This window comes from Podarcis erhardii (assembly GCF_964252035.2).
Source record: "Podarcis erhardii genome assembly, chromosome: 11".
NCBI lineage: Eukaryota > Metazoa > Chordata > Lepidosauria > Squamata > Lacertidae > Podarcis > Podarcis erhardii.
In genome coordinates, this window is record NC_138501.1 from 33,191,732 (window position 1) to 33,205,804 (window position 14,073).

General features: G+C 39.2%; 1 protein-coding gene across 11 annotated transcripts in view; it reads right to left on the minus strand.

Moving 5' to 3' along the window:
* The window catches only part of MAST4 (microtubule associated serine/threonine kinase family member 4), a gene marked incomplete at its 5' end in the record, with an annotated part of 210,082 nt that overhangs the window by 74,689 nt on the left and 121,320 nt on the right, over positions 1-14,073 (minus strand). Inside the window, one exon of one of the 11 annotated variants that reach the window (XM_081880681.1) lies at positions 12,025-12,043. The exons of the other annotated variants lie outside the window; for them this stretch is intronic. Of the gene's footprint in view, positions 1-12,024; positions 12,044-14,073 lie in introns of those variants that run through there. 11 annotated transcript variants of the gene reach the window in all.

The following is a 14,073-nucleotide window of genomic DNA, read 5'->3' on the forward strand; positions in this document are numbered from 1 at the left end:
TTGTTGTCATTGTAATGTGCTTGCTGGTTGAGCAGAAGATAAAGCTTTAAAAGAATATGTGTCTTTGTATTTGGAAAGCACAACAAATGAAGTGCTTTCTAAACCAATTTTAAATTCCAAATATCATGTAGGAACACAATATAAAGTGATACAGGCAAGGATGAATGAATGGAGGATGGAGGCTGCAGGCTTTTTTACTATTAAAAATGTACAGCTAAACATCATCTCACAGAGGTAGGCTACCTCTGGCAGAATATGGTATGTGTCCACTTTGTTTACACTAGATAAGTTTACATTATATTCAACATGATGTGAAAGCTGACTTCAGATTTATTTGCTTTGCTAAGCACAGATTCCAGAGTGCCAACTCTGTTTATGGCACAGCAGCCTAAGGTGCAGATGATTAATAATAATAATAATAATAATAATAATAATAATAATAATAATAAATATTTATACCCCACCACTTTGGGTGGCTTTCAACAAAATATTATAATACAGTAATGCATCAAACATTAAAAGCTTCCCTAAACAGGGCTGCCTTCAGATATCATCATTAAAGTCTGGTAGTTGTTGTTCTCTTTGACATCTGGTGGGTGTGCATTCCACAGGACAGGTGCCACTACCAAGAAGGCCCTCTGCCTGGTTCCCTGTAACTTGGCTTCTCGCAGTGAGGGAACTGCCAGAAGGCCCTCGGCACTGGAACTCAGTGTCCAGGTAGAACGATGGGAGTGGAAACGCTCCTTCAGATCATCTGTTCAACATGGGCTATGAGAGCAACAAAGGACACAGCAATTTTTTTGGAACAAAGCCTCTATAAATGTATTGGCAAAAATTATGCCAACATATTTTCACCCTTTAAAACTATTTTACTTCAGCATCCTTACTAACTTCAGACAAAAAGGCTTTTCATCTATAAAACAATCTTGAAGCCAATAGCAGTTAAAGCTATTACTAGTTATAACCAATTAGCTTAAGTACTACTAGTTAAAGCCATTTGCTTAGATCAAACCTAACTAGGGTTACTTGTTATGAAAACACACCATGGTGTACCTCAAAATCATGTGCTTCCCTTTTCCCTCTCCATATGCAAGGAGATTGAAACATTCTGGTTTCACTTTTTCATAAAGCACAATTTCCTCCTACACCAAATCTCTAGGAACTTTGCTTTAGTCTAACTAAAGCTAGATAAACATCGGAAGAGCAAACCACATTTTGATAGCCTGTTTTACAAACACAAACAATATATACAATACTAAAGTTTAAATTGGAGAGAGGTGAAGACATACCGGTACTTTCCCTGGGTATAATTTGGTTTAGGACTGGCTCTGCTATTTGTCATCAAGCTCCTGACTGTAAGAGAAGGGTTAAATCTTCCTTTTCCATGCCTTACACACATGCACAATGCAATAAAATTATATAGTAAATCAGACTATCAGCACAGTAAATTGTTCCTGAGCCCTGCCTTATATTTTTAGTTTATTATCCATGTAATGCAAATATACACAAGATGAAAAAACACATAAATGTTAAAATTTAACTCCAATGGGGCATGAATGTTTAGTACCATATTCTTGTTACGCAAGGATTTACAAAGCATGGTTGGTTTCATAACTACGTTGCTACTTTCAGCAAACTTAATTTCACAGTACACAAATATTTTGCCTTGCCTCTGTCTTTAAGGGCAAAAACTGAGCATTATTTTTTTAACAGCTTAAATTTATGCCAGAGCTTTGTTTTCAGTTCCAGGGCTATATCCAAAAATGTGTGAAGAAACATGTATCTTTGTATCTGCAGGGTATGTCATGGCTAAAATGGCCACTGTTTCTTTAATGCGAATAAAGCTGGGTCAGCATGACTCAGCGGTCTGCACCAAGTTGTATATATAAGTGAGAAATGTTAGTTTGTTGCTGAGGCTGGTGTTTGGGTTGGTTGGTTAGTGCTGGTGTGTATTCTTATTCAGTTGTGTTTTGCACAAAGACTTTTAAGAATAAAACTCTGCAAGGATATTCTCGTGGACTCTTTTATGCAGACAAGGGTCCGAGGACCAGGCTGAGGAGACAAAGGGAGGTCAGAACCCTTTCCTCCTTTTTTTTGCTTTTTACAAACACTGACAGGGTGCATTTCACATATTGAGGAAAAAAGCATTAATGGCTATTTTTGTGACGTATTAAGTGGAAGTTTGTTTCAAAAGAAATAACGGACCATGCTGATAATTGGGAACACTGGTTGAGAGCTGAAAAGTGCATGTTAAACTGATTCAGCCCATGAAGCTAACAGGGCAGAGCCTAGAGGGCAGGCCCATGCAGGGCTTGTCTTAGGCCTGGGACAAGAGTCTTGTCCACGAGGCACAGCACCTAATCTGATCTAACGCTACATGCTAGTACAGTGGACATTCAGGTTGTGAACGTGATCCATGCGGGAGAGAGACATCACCCTTCAAAGTTCTTACTGGACTATTCCTCTACGAGGCTCCCCAAGTTCCTTCAGTCTGTTTATTTCCCAGTTGCTTCCTCATCTGTTCTCTGCTTGCCTGCCAAGCTATACTGCCTCTCTGCCTTATGGCCTACATCCCTGGCTTTTAAAAAGCTTACTCACTTGTCTCACACACGACGGTAATATTTTGAACAGGATTATTTTAGAAGTGCCATGTGCTCATGAAATGTAGTTTGACCCTGGTGGTGCCTGCCATATTTTCAAGATGGCTAGGTTCTCTGTGCCTAATTGCCACTTTGCAATTAAAATAATAGTAATAGCCCAAGATTCCCAATCTGCAGTCTTAAACAAATCTTAAAATATTTATAAAGCACACATGAAAATATCAGAAATAAAGCAAAGAATGGTGCAAAATACTGCTAGCAGTAATATAGAAATATATATTAAATTCTGTATTCACCAGCTATGTGCTTCACATTTAGATATCAACTGAGCAGAAACACTGTATGACACAAGTATTATCCCCAAGAGAATTTATAGCATGGCAGGGCTTTCAGGTCTCTGGTTATCATTTAGTTAATATCTAGTTGATTGAATCAACATTTATTGAAATGTAAAAACTTCTTGAGCTAAGAAGGTAGAACAGATGAAGGCAGGCAATGGCTATGTTATTCTGTACACTGGAAAGTTTCAATGATAAAACTTATTATTACTTTATATATTTATTAACAAGAGTGCATACTGTTTTCACAGTGCAGCCATCCCACCCTTCCTGGGGACTTTTGGGGCTCCGTGGGGACTTTTTTCTCAGCCTGATACTCTCACAGTGGACACTCGGCAGCTGGGTTGTCTTTCTGGCAGGGAGGCTAAAGCTTCAAAATCCTGCACTGAACAGGCAGGTGGGAATGGATGGCCTCCCTAGGACTCTTCAAACTGTGCAAAGAAGGAAGAGGAGGCAGTTGTCCAAGGGCCTGTGGCTTTGTGCCTGGCTGTGCTTTAGAGTGTTTTTTGTGCCTGGCTGTGCTGTAGAGTGTTTTTCCTTCATTTTCTAAATCTCATTCATTGCATCAACGACCCAAGTTGCAGAACAAGTTCGAGTCAAGTTCAATCAGGGATAGGCAACCTAAGACCCGGGGGCCGGATGCAGCCCAATCACCTTCTCAATCTGGCCTGCGGACGGTCTGGGAATCAGCCTGTTTTTACATGAGCAGAATGTGTCCTTTTATTTAAAATGCATCTCTGGGTTGTTTGTGGGGCATAGGAGTTCGTTCATTCCCCCCCCCCCAAAAAAATATAGTCCAGCCCACCACATGGTTTGAGGGATGGTGGACCGGCACACAGCTGAAAAAGGTTGCCGACCTTGAGTTAAATGATGCTGAAAGCACCATTTCAGTGGAATTCACTCCCACCATTCCTCACTGCAGCCTGGCAATGCTAAATGGCCTTTTGGTCAAAGTGAAGCTGATAGATCCCTCCCTAAAAGGTTTAAGGTGAATGTACACATATCCCCTGGAACACATGTCTCAGAGCATGCAATAAACAAGCAACTGACTGACAAAGAGAGAGTGGCGGCTGCCTTGGAAAACAACCACCTGTTAGAAATAGTGAATCAGTGTTTGCATAGTTTACTTTGGGAGGTAGGAAAGATACCCAAATTGCTTGTTCCTGGCATCAATTGGACATATTTCCTTAGCAGGTTCTAACGTTTAGTCTTCTTTCTGTATCTTTTGTCTTGATTTCATGCTGGAGAAATCAAGCAAACCAAAACAATAATTCCATGCCGAATCGCAAGACTAGGACAAGGTATCCCAAAGAAGCATGATTTTAATTACAACAGTCAGTTCCTTAGCAGTTTTCATCACTAGGCTTTCAATATTTACTGTATGTTAATCCTTTATTTGCAAATACAGAGAAATCTGTCCCTAAAGAGGCATTAAGCCTTGCATACATAGCTCCCCTTCTCCTCTGCAATTGTCAACACATGCCATGGAGCACAATCATCTACAGCATCCACAATTATAGGTTTACATTTTGCTGTATAGTTTCCAAAGATGTTGTGATTCATAACAGTCTCTAAGTTGCAATTCTGTGTTAGCTTTCAGGCAACAATAGCCTTATTTTGTACAAGCTCATTTCATATTTCTCACAGGTACCTCACATAAGCCTATTTGGACATTTCTTCATAGTTTAGAACCCTCTACGAGTTTGAGGGCAAAGTTTGACGTGGGGAGCAACCTCTATCTGATTCCATGGAGACTCCATGCCTCATTTAAAATCCTGGCTGTGCAGGGTTCTAAATTGCGCAGGGAACTGCCACACAAGAAGAGGGCACTCCCCACGCAGTGCTTCATCGTGAAACTCATGAAGGGCTCTAAAGAGTGTACACTGTACAGGTGATGTGCTGGAGAGAGCAGAGCTTGACTGTGCACCCCCACTTCTCGCTTGTTTGCTTATCTTTAAATAGTCTTCAGCAAAGTAGGTTGGCATGTTTTGATTTTAGAAAATGGGTTTTAAAAAAGAAAACAAAAAATGCTGCAAAAAGACAAACTGATTAGAGGGAGAATTGAAGAGAGAGCTCCAAAGGCATTACTGAGATTGCTCTATTGGCAGAGGAGAAAATGACATGCAGTACAAAAATTTGCATCCATTATATATTCTTAAAATGGAACAAAACACAATTTGTCAGCAAATAACTAAACTTCTGTAACATGCTTTTAAAATCCCACAAGCTACTTTTCATTGTAGCCTCTATTAATGCATCTTATTGAAAGTTTACATTTACAATTTCATCAAAATGCTGCACTGGTCCATTAAATATAAATTACTAGCGTAATATTGATTAATTTTTATACTGACGAACACTGAGAGTTCTACCTCCCCAAAGTCACGCATCTTGTCACACTGACAGAATTAACCTTAATTATTTCACAGCAAAAGACCTAGCATCACAGCACATATGCAAATCTAAACAGTTAGGGAACTGCCCTTTGATTCAAATGTTACCTTTCAAGCTAGATAAGGCCCAAGTGAGGAACATATGAAAAATTAGTGCAGTCAAATTTTAATGATGTGGAAATAATCCTGAAACATCTTATGAGCACTTAAATCTGCCACCAAGTACCTGCTTTGCACATTAACAGTTTCCACTTTTGGACAGGAAAGGGGGGATTTGATTGCAAAGAAGATGTGTATGGAATGGGTTATCTGCATAAACAAGGAAACAAACTTTTTAAAAAGCTTTCCTCATATCCCATCATAAATTTACCGTATTTTTCGCTCTATAGGACGCATGAAGGGGAAATGTGTGTGCGTCCTATGGAGCGAAGACGCCATAGCCCCGCGACCCTCTCCCGGCTGGAGAGGTGACGCGCAGCTATGGCAGGAGCCTCTATAGCCGCGCGTCACCTCTCCAGCCACCTCCTCGTTGCGCACCGACCCCTCTCGCTCTCCAGGCTTCCAAGGTAGCCGCCTGAACGCACCTTAAATGGCACCTTGTTTTAGAGCGGGAAAACAAGAGGGGGGAAATTCTTCCCCTCTCTGCGCAGCACCTCCTGCCGCTTTGCTGAAGGGGCGCTGGGCAGAGAGGGGGAGATTTTTTTTTCTTGTTCTCCCCCCTCTAAAACAAGGTGCGTCCTATTGTCCGGTGCGTCCTATGGTGCGAAAAATACGGTAACCTATTTTTGTTTGTGACATTATTAGAAGGCTCTCTAGAAAACTATGGCTTATGCTGCTCCTGTACAATTTTTTTGTGTTGTCATTTTGTATTATGTCAACATGACATTTCAGTGAGAATGATACATTTCCTTGGATTTTTAAATATCCTGTTACATAATCTGGAGTACTGCTTGATATAGACTTCAGCTGAATATGTGACTAGTAAAATATATGGTGTTATATGATTAGCTGCTATATAAGCCAATTTACTATGTGACAGGGTACACTTGACAGAATTAGGCAACCAGCCAATTTTGTACATTGATGCCTTTATGAATAGACAATTTTAAACAGTATTTCCACCACACACCTCCTTGAGTCGATATCATATTCTTATACTTTCTATGGATCCATTGACATCCAGCTTCTGCTCTTAGGAGGTGGCCAAAACAGTCCAAAGCTGAGGTTATTTATTCTAAAATATTTATTAAGGCCATTTTAACAAAAGGAAGCTAAATGGTTAATAATTAATAGCCTAGGAACATTTATTGTCACAAAGAGGGTTTTAACAATTCACTGTTTCTCAGCCCATTCAATTTATTTAGTATATTTCTAGGCTGGTCATTGGTAAAATTCTTTGGATGCTTCAGAAAAATATCAACAGCACACAATAATACTATCATATTCAAGTCACTGCCTCTACTGATATTACCAATTATGGTCAAATTTTATCATTTTTATGGTGGGAACAGCTGGCTGTCAGCAGCTGAAGTATCAACAAACTTACCTATTAAGAAAGAATACTTTCATCTTGATATGAAAGAACCTTATCAGGCCGTTCTATATCTTGATAGAAACCAGATTAGACACTTATAGCAGAACAAGAATATGTTTCTATAAGATTATATGATCTACTATGATTTCCAAGTTGGGCTACAGAGTGAGATTTAAGAATTTTATTGTCTGAGCACCTTGATGGTATCAAACAATTTAGCTTGGGTGTAAATTCTTTTATATCTCTGCTTTATAATGAACAAACAGGAAAAAGACAAAACATGGAAGATTTCTTATTTATAATTAATTAAGAAATGTATTTATTTATGGAATAAATGTATAGACCAACCTCATCCCTGAACATAAAGATCGGGAGGTGGCATAGGGAGCAAGAGATCTTAAAGATAACATAGTCCTAAGTTGTTCATGGTTTATAAACAATAAGTAAGCATTAAATTTAGCCCAATAGTGTATAGGCAGAAAAGGTCAACTCTTTCAGCAATAGTGATATACTCTGACAAAAGGTCTTCATGCAAAGGAACCAACTGCTGCATTTAGCTGCTGTAGTTTCTGGAAAGAAACATCCCCAACACAGTGTGTGTTGCAAGCAATCTGATGTTTATTACTAAGACATGCACCACTGTGGCCAAGTTATCCTTTTCCTGGAAAGTCCATAGCTGACATATACCAACTAAAGCTAGCAGAAGATGCAGACACTTGGTCCTCCAGCAACAAAGCTGAATCTAGGAGCACTCACAAGCTGCAAGCCTGTTCTGTTAAGAGTAAGAGCAACCCAATCCAGAACATGTAACTGACCAGCTCCCAGATGTGAGAACCAACCATCCAAATAGTTTCTGACTCAGACGTTACAGAAAAAGAGAGCTGTGTGTCATCAGTGTGTCAATGACATCAAGCCAGAAATCACCTAATGATCTATCCCAGTGGCTTCATACAGCTATTAAATAGCACTGGAGATAAGTAATAGCCCTGCAACATCCACAGCATGATTGCCAAGGGTCCAAAAGGCTGTTCCCCAGTGCTACAGGTTGGGGAAAACTTTCCGCAAAAACTTACTGTTTATTTTGAGGACCTGCCCTTGTATTTATATTCCAAGGCAATACAGTGGTACCTCGGGTTACATACACTTCAGGTTACATATGCTTCAGGTTACAGACTCCGCTAACCCAGAAATAGTGCTTCGGATAAATAACTTTGCTTCAGGATGAGAACAGAAATTGTGCTCCGGCAGCAAGGCAACAGCAGGAGGCCCCATTAGCTAAAGTGGTGCTTCAGGTTAAGAACAGTTTCAGGTTAAGTACAAACCCCCGGAATGAATTAAGTACTTAGCCCGAGGTACCACTGTATATTTATATGTCACCCTGTCATTCTCCTAAGCAGAAACAGTTTTGAAAGCTCAGTTACCGTACTTTTACATCTTGAGTCTTTTTACATCTATGAGTCTTTTTCTTTGGATCTCTCAATTATTTCTATACCATGTAAACACCACACTTTGGATTTACAATTTGCCGTTATTTTTAGGGTGTAATGTAGGCAAACACTTATGAGTCCTAAATAAACAAACCAGTGAAATCCAATCAACAAAAGCCAGTTCCTGAAAACTTGCCCATCACCAAGGAAAACATGGATTCAGCTTCCCTATGACCCAATAAAAATATTATGTTTTATGCATAGGCTCTGTCTTATGTATTCTCTTTGTTCATTAATGTTTGCAATAAGTTATATATGGAAAGGCGTTGATGTCTTCCCCAATTACATTTATTTCATTTCCCCTCTTAAATCAAACATTTAAAATAGTATTATGTAAGAAGAAAAATAAAACTTTAATTAGAGCTACCAAGAACAGTCCGAAATGTGCTGCTCAGGAAAGAAACATATGTGACTGCAACTAAGATTACTTAATATAGACAAGCAACAAATGCTAATGAAGTGTAAAGAAGGGCTACAACAAGGATGTCACAATAACAAAAAATGTGATATATTAATGGTGGTTGAAACACACAAGGCACAAATAAAGCCATCTCTTAACATTATGTCCAAAATAAATTGAATCTTCATTCAAACGTTTTTTCCTTTTACTGAGAATTTATCAAACTGAAATGTATCAGGTAACAATGAGTTAGGGTTCACACAAGTAACAGGATCTGAGTTCAACCATACCATTCTCATGAGAAAAATTATATCTGACCTGGTGCTGTGTAAAATCCCAACATTTAATTTTGGTTCAATTAAATTGCAAAAACCTTACCATCCCCAACACTATTTCAAGAATCTAACAATGGAAATAGAATGATACAATTAAGGAATGATGCAATTAAGGACCCCTATAACGTCTTTGCTGTCAGAATTCACCACAGATGATGCATTTTCAGGCTTCCACCCACACACTTTCATAACAGCCATATACTGTATCTGCTTTGTTTTGTTCCTTTTAAAATGACAGCTTAAGTTATTAAGATATGAAACAATCTAACTGGTATCTGATTGGGTAGAGATGATGGAGGAAATAGGACTCTAAAAACTTCCTTACATTAAAAAAAAGTTAAATGCAAAAGCAAAACCAAATGTCCCATAGTGCAGTTGTCCTGTGCCATATACTGTACAGTGGTACCTCAGGTTAAGAACTTAATTCGTTCCGGAGGTCCGTTCTTAACCGGAAACTGTTCTTAACCTGAAGCACCACTTTAGCTAATGGGGCCTCCTGCTGCCGCTGCACCGCCAGAGCCTGATTTCTGTTCTCATCCTGAAGCAAAGTTCTTAACCCAAGGTACTATTTCTGGGTTAGTGTGGTCTGTAACCTGAAGCGTATGTAGCCCGAGGTACCACTTTACACCAATCTATCTTAGGTATATACTGAGAAAATTCCTGCATGCAAGTAATTACTGTCCCTAATTGAAAAAGTAGCACAACACCTTATAAGTTCAAGGAGCTCCTTCTACATATTTAGAAGGCTCCTTGCCTTGGCATAGACTGTGTTTACACAATTACCATTCTTCTCCTGACCGTTTTCTAAACATTCATGGACCATTGTGTTTTTCTACTGTCTTGTGAACTATCAAATATAGCAATCCTTTTGTTTACTTTTCATGATCACTTATTATGAAGAAAAGAGATGAGTTAAGGTTCCTTGTTCTTGCTAGGGATTCTTTCCAGACACTCTACTCACTTCAAGCTTTGAGTCATACTTTGTGTACACAAGCCACTGGATAACCGAGTTCAGAGACTGTTAACTTAGAGAAATTTGGTAAACAGCAGCTTTCATGATTCATCTTTCACAACTTCTGCCATACATAATGACAAATTCATTCAAATATTTTATTTTAATATATATTTTGGTCAGCATTTTTACAATCAAGAATTTTCCACCTAAACACTCTATTAATTTTATCCAACACACTGTTTAGCAACTGTTAGACATAGTGTTTACTCTAATTTAACAACATCCGTGAGTGAACATATGACTCTAAACCGTGCTCAAGGAGTAGTTCAAAGCACAACACAAGGACAACAACCCAGTTCATGGCATCAACTGATGTCTTCTGTGTCTTGTGGTAACACAGTTAATGGAACTTTTTTTGTTTCAGCATTACATGTCACTCACCGCTCTCGTTACTCCCCCTGTTATGTATATGAACTGCCACACAGCTTGCCATGACAATGCATAACGTAGCCAAAACATCCAATCACACAAAATTGTGTGAAAACTGTCTGGGTTTTCTTGCAGAATGATATCCTGACACTTTTTTCTTGGAAAAGGAGCAATATTAGGGAGAGATCAAAGGGTTGTTTTTATTTTCATTTCATTATAGTAACAGTGAAAACAGGATATGTTGAAAACTCTCTGGAGCATGGGGATGGCACACAGGAAAAGGGTGAGGGGGAAGTCCCATTGTGCTAGCAGTAAGCCTTGCACACATACAACTATTTTGTTGTATATTGCCCACAGATAGAAAATGGCAGTTAAGTTGGTTCTAAATAAACCTTTTCCTGTTACTAAAAGGACTCTGATGTTCATATTATACCAACCTTTTTTTTATTAAAAAAAAAACACCACATGAATGTTCATATAACATCTTGGTTTTTTAATTCAAGCCAGTATATAATGTTGCAACTTTTTTCTAGCAGACCTTAAACTACTTTCCTTTAAAGAAGACTTCAAATTCATAATGGTGGGGTCCTAGCTCTTTAATAGTTGCTTAACACAAATTTAATGGTAAGGGCATTTGTCACTTAACATAAGAAGTTTCACAGCTTGAATATCTGTTTGCCAACAACCATAGCAACAGAAATCTCTGGAGAGAGAAAAGTACAAAAAAACTTCTACCATACAGGCCTTTCCCAGTTTTCTAGTTTACTGAAGCTACCTGATTTAGTACATATGACTAGTACTCTTAAGTCCTCTGCTGAATGTACAAATAGGAAATAGAAGATGGTATAAATGGAAAAATTCAGTTCAGCTCTGAAACTACCTCACAGATTATATGACAAGACAATTACATCATGCTATGCTCATTTTAACATGAGGAAGTAGCAGGGAAAAAGCAGTGAGTAATCATGCCTGAAGTCAGAAGAAACTTTTGTAAAAACTCTCCTGCTTTCTACATGTCCCTTCTTGTGCCCTCAGCAAAGGAAGGCATGGCCTATTCATTAATAATCTTTGGGTGGCACAACATCAGTCATGTGCTTTGGCATAAGCCTTCTAAGTGAAAACCAGACAGCCACAAAACTTGCTTAACTACTTTTCCTTCTCTTTCAAGCAGTATGTGCTTATGGCATCAAAATTATATACGAGAAATTATGTTGCCAATGTTGTTTTATTTAAGTTGAAAAATAAAAAGCTGTAGAATCAGAGACATGGTCACAAAGGTTTCTTTAAAAAGTTGAAACACCATATTTAGATAGATGAGAAAGAAACAGAACTCTGTGATGCGCATTTGCTTTCCATTGGACAACATACGGTACTCCTAGTCAACATTAAAAATAATCATTATCTATAAAGTTGGACTTTACTCCAAACGAAACGGGTGTTTCTGAAGTAGGTAGATTCCTTTTGATACGAAGTTTCTAATGTGCCAAAAATACTCGGTAGAAAACATTTCTCTAGGAGACAGCCTTATACTAGATGAAACACCCTTTACTCACTGTTACGCAGTTTAAATGCAGGCTTCTTCATTGCAAAACAGATATTGGGAGGAATAAGGCATTAGGAAACAAAGTAAAAGGAAGAAGCATGACTCCAGCTCATAAGGTTATGAGTCACCAAACTGACTTTACTACAAAAACATTTAAATATAGTCGTCATTGTTTGGAGAGAAGAGTTAAGACCTATTGCACACCAAGCACGGGGGAGGCAGGCAAGTGTGAGCAAGAACCAAACAAAGGCAGCATATGGGCGAAAAACGAGGCCACAGCTTTATTGGTTACCAACACTGTGGGGTTTGGGCATGGCATGAGGCAAGGATCCATTATTCCAGGCAGTCCACCAGCTGGCCCAATCTCTCATCCAGCTGCCTCCTTGGGCAGCCTGAGGAGATGCCAGCAGGTGGTTTTCCACCACATAGTGGATCAATTTCAACCATAGATAAAGTTGCTTCCCAGCCCTATCAACCAACAGCTGTTTGATAACCCCCCCCCCAATGTATTTCACTGAGAGTAGGTGGGTCAGTTGGTGGTGGCTTCAGAAGCTTCAGGGCTGCTGCAGCCCCAGGTTTCATAGCCTAGGTGCACATAAAGGCCAGCACAGGCTTCACCCTGGTCCACACCCAGATCCCAGATCTGGCTTCAGGGCTCACCAGTCTGGCTATGGATTAGAATCAGGTCTATGCCCTTGTTTGCTTCTTCAGTACTGCTTTGCTTCTATTTCCAGCTCAGTAACAGTAGAAGACAAGCCACCCCCAGGTATGAGCTGTATACATAGTTTATTGCACACTAAGAACTGCAGAGTCATAATTTCGACCTCAGCTTGTGACATGTTTGCCAAATATGGTGGTCACCACTATTTTAAGAATGGGAAGTAATAAGAAATTGATCTGTGTTTTATACTCAACATACTTTTTGACATGCTCATGGAAACTCATGCTCATTCAAACAACTGCTTTAGTATTACTGTACAGCCTAGTACTACATTGCATAAATACTTTATTTTTAATTCAGACTTCTTAGTGTTTAAAATCCATTTAGCTTACTTGCTAAAAAGTATGATTGACTCTTGGTGATCAGGTAGCCATTCCACCAGTACTAATAAGAATTAAGTTGTGTTATGTGATCTCCAAGGACGTGCTCTATTGGGAGCTGGCTTCAGGCACTGGGCCATTAGCATACCAACTCTGTGTCACAAAGATGTCTGCAAATGTGACACGAAGGCTGACAACATTAACCCCGCCATGTAGGAATCCCTTGCAGAAAACGGCAGTGCCTGAAAACAAGTTCTGTATCCAGAGCAGTGACCAAAGGAGTTATGGCCACAGGAAAGAACACAGAAAGAAGAAATGCCATGGTACATCTGCATCAGGACAACCGGACACCTTCATTTGCCCCAAGTGCAACAAAACATGTCTCTCCTGTATTGGTGTTTCCAGCCAGTGGAGGCCCTGTAACTTTCCAAAAGTTTGACTTCACCCCCAAAGGTGTACTCTTTCAGTGTCTCTCAAGACAAACGGATGCCAACCAACCATAGATTCTCACATACCTTTTCATTTCACATTTAGTTCAAGCCTATGTGTGTTTACTTAGGTGTAAGCCGATGAATGGCCACTGAGGAGTATCAGTGGAACTTGTTTTAAGGTACTTGTACTGCACTCTTAGGTAAAATTAACCAGTAAAGTGATTTTGTAGTACAGTAATCAATGTACATTGCAACATTTTAAACTGAGCATTTAGACACATGAACTAGTGAAAAGAGGAGTCATTTCTTTTAATTACAGACGGTTAAATCCAACATTGCCTTCCATTCACACAATTTATTATCCTCTCCTCCCCCTACAATCCCCTTCCCAGCGTTCCAGTAAATGGTTTTTTTTTTGGGGGGGGGGATGCTGCAGTGGAGAAGTGACGAAGGCCAAGTCCTTTTGAAATAACAAGACATCTGTTCCCACCTGTGTGCAAACACAATTAGATACAACCTAGAATAATTAATTCAGAACTGTGCTGAAATGAATATGGATTATAAAATTTTAGGAATAATATGCATTG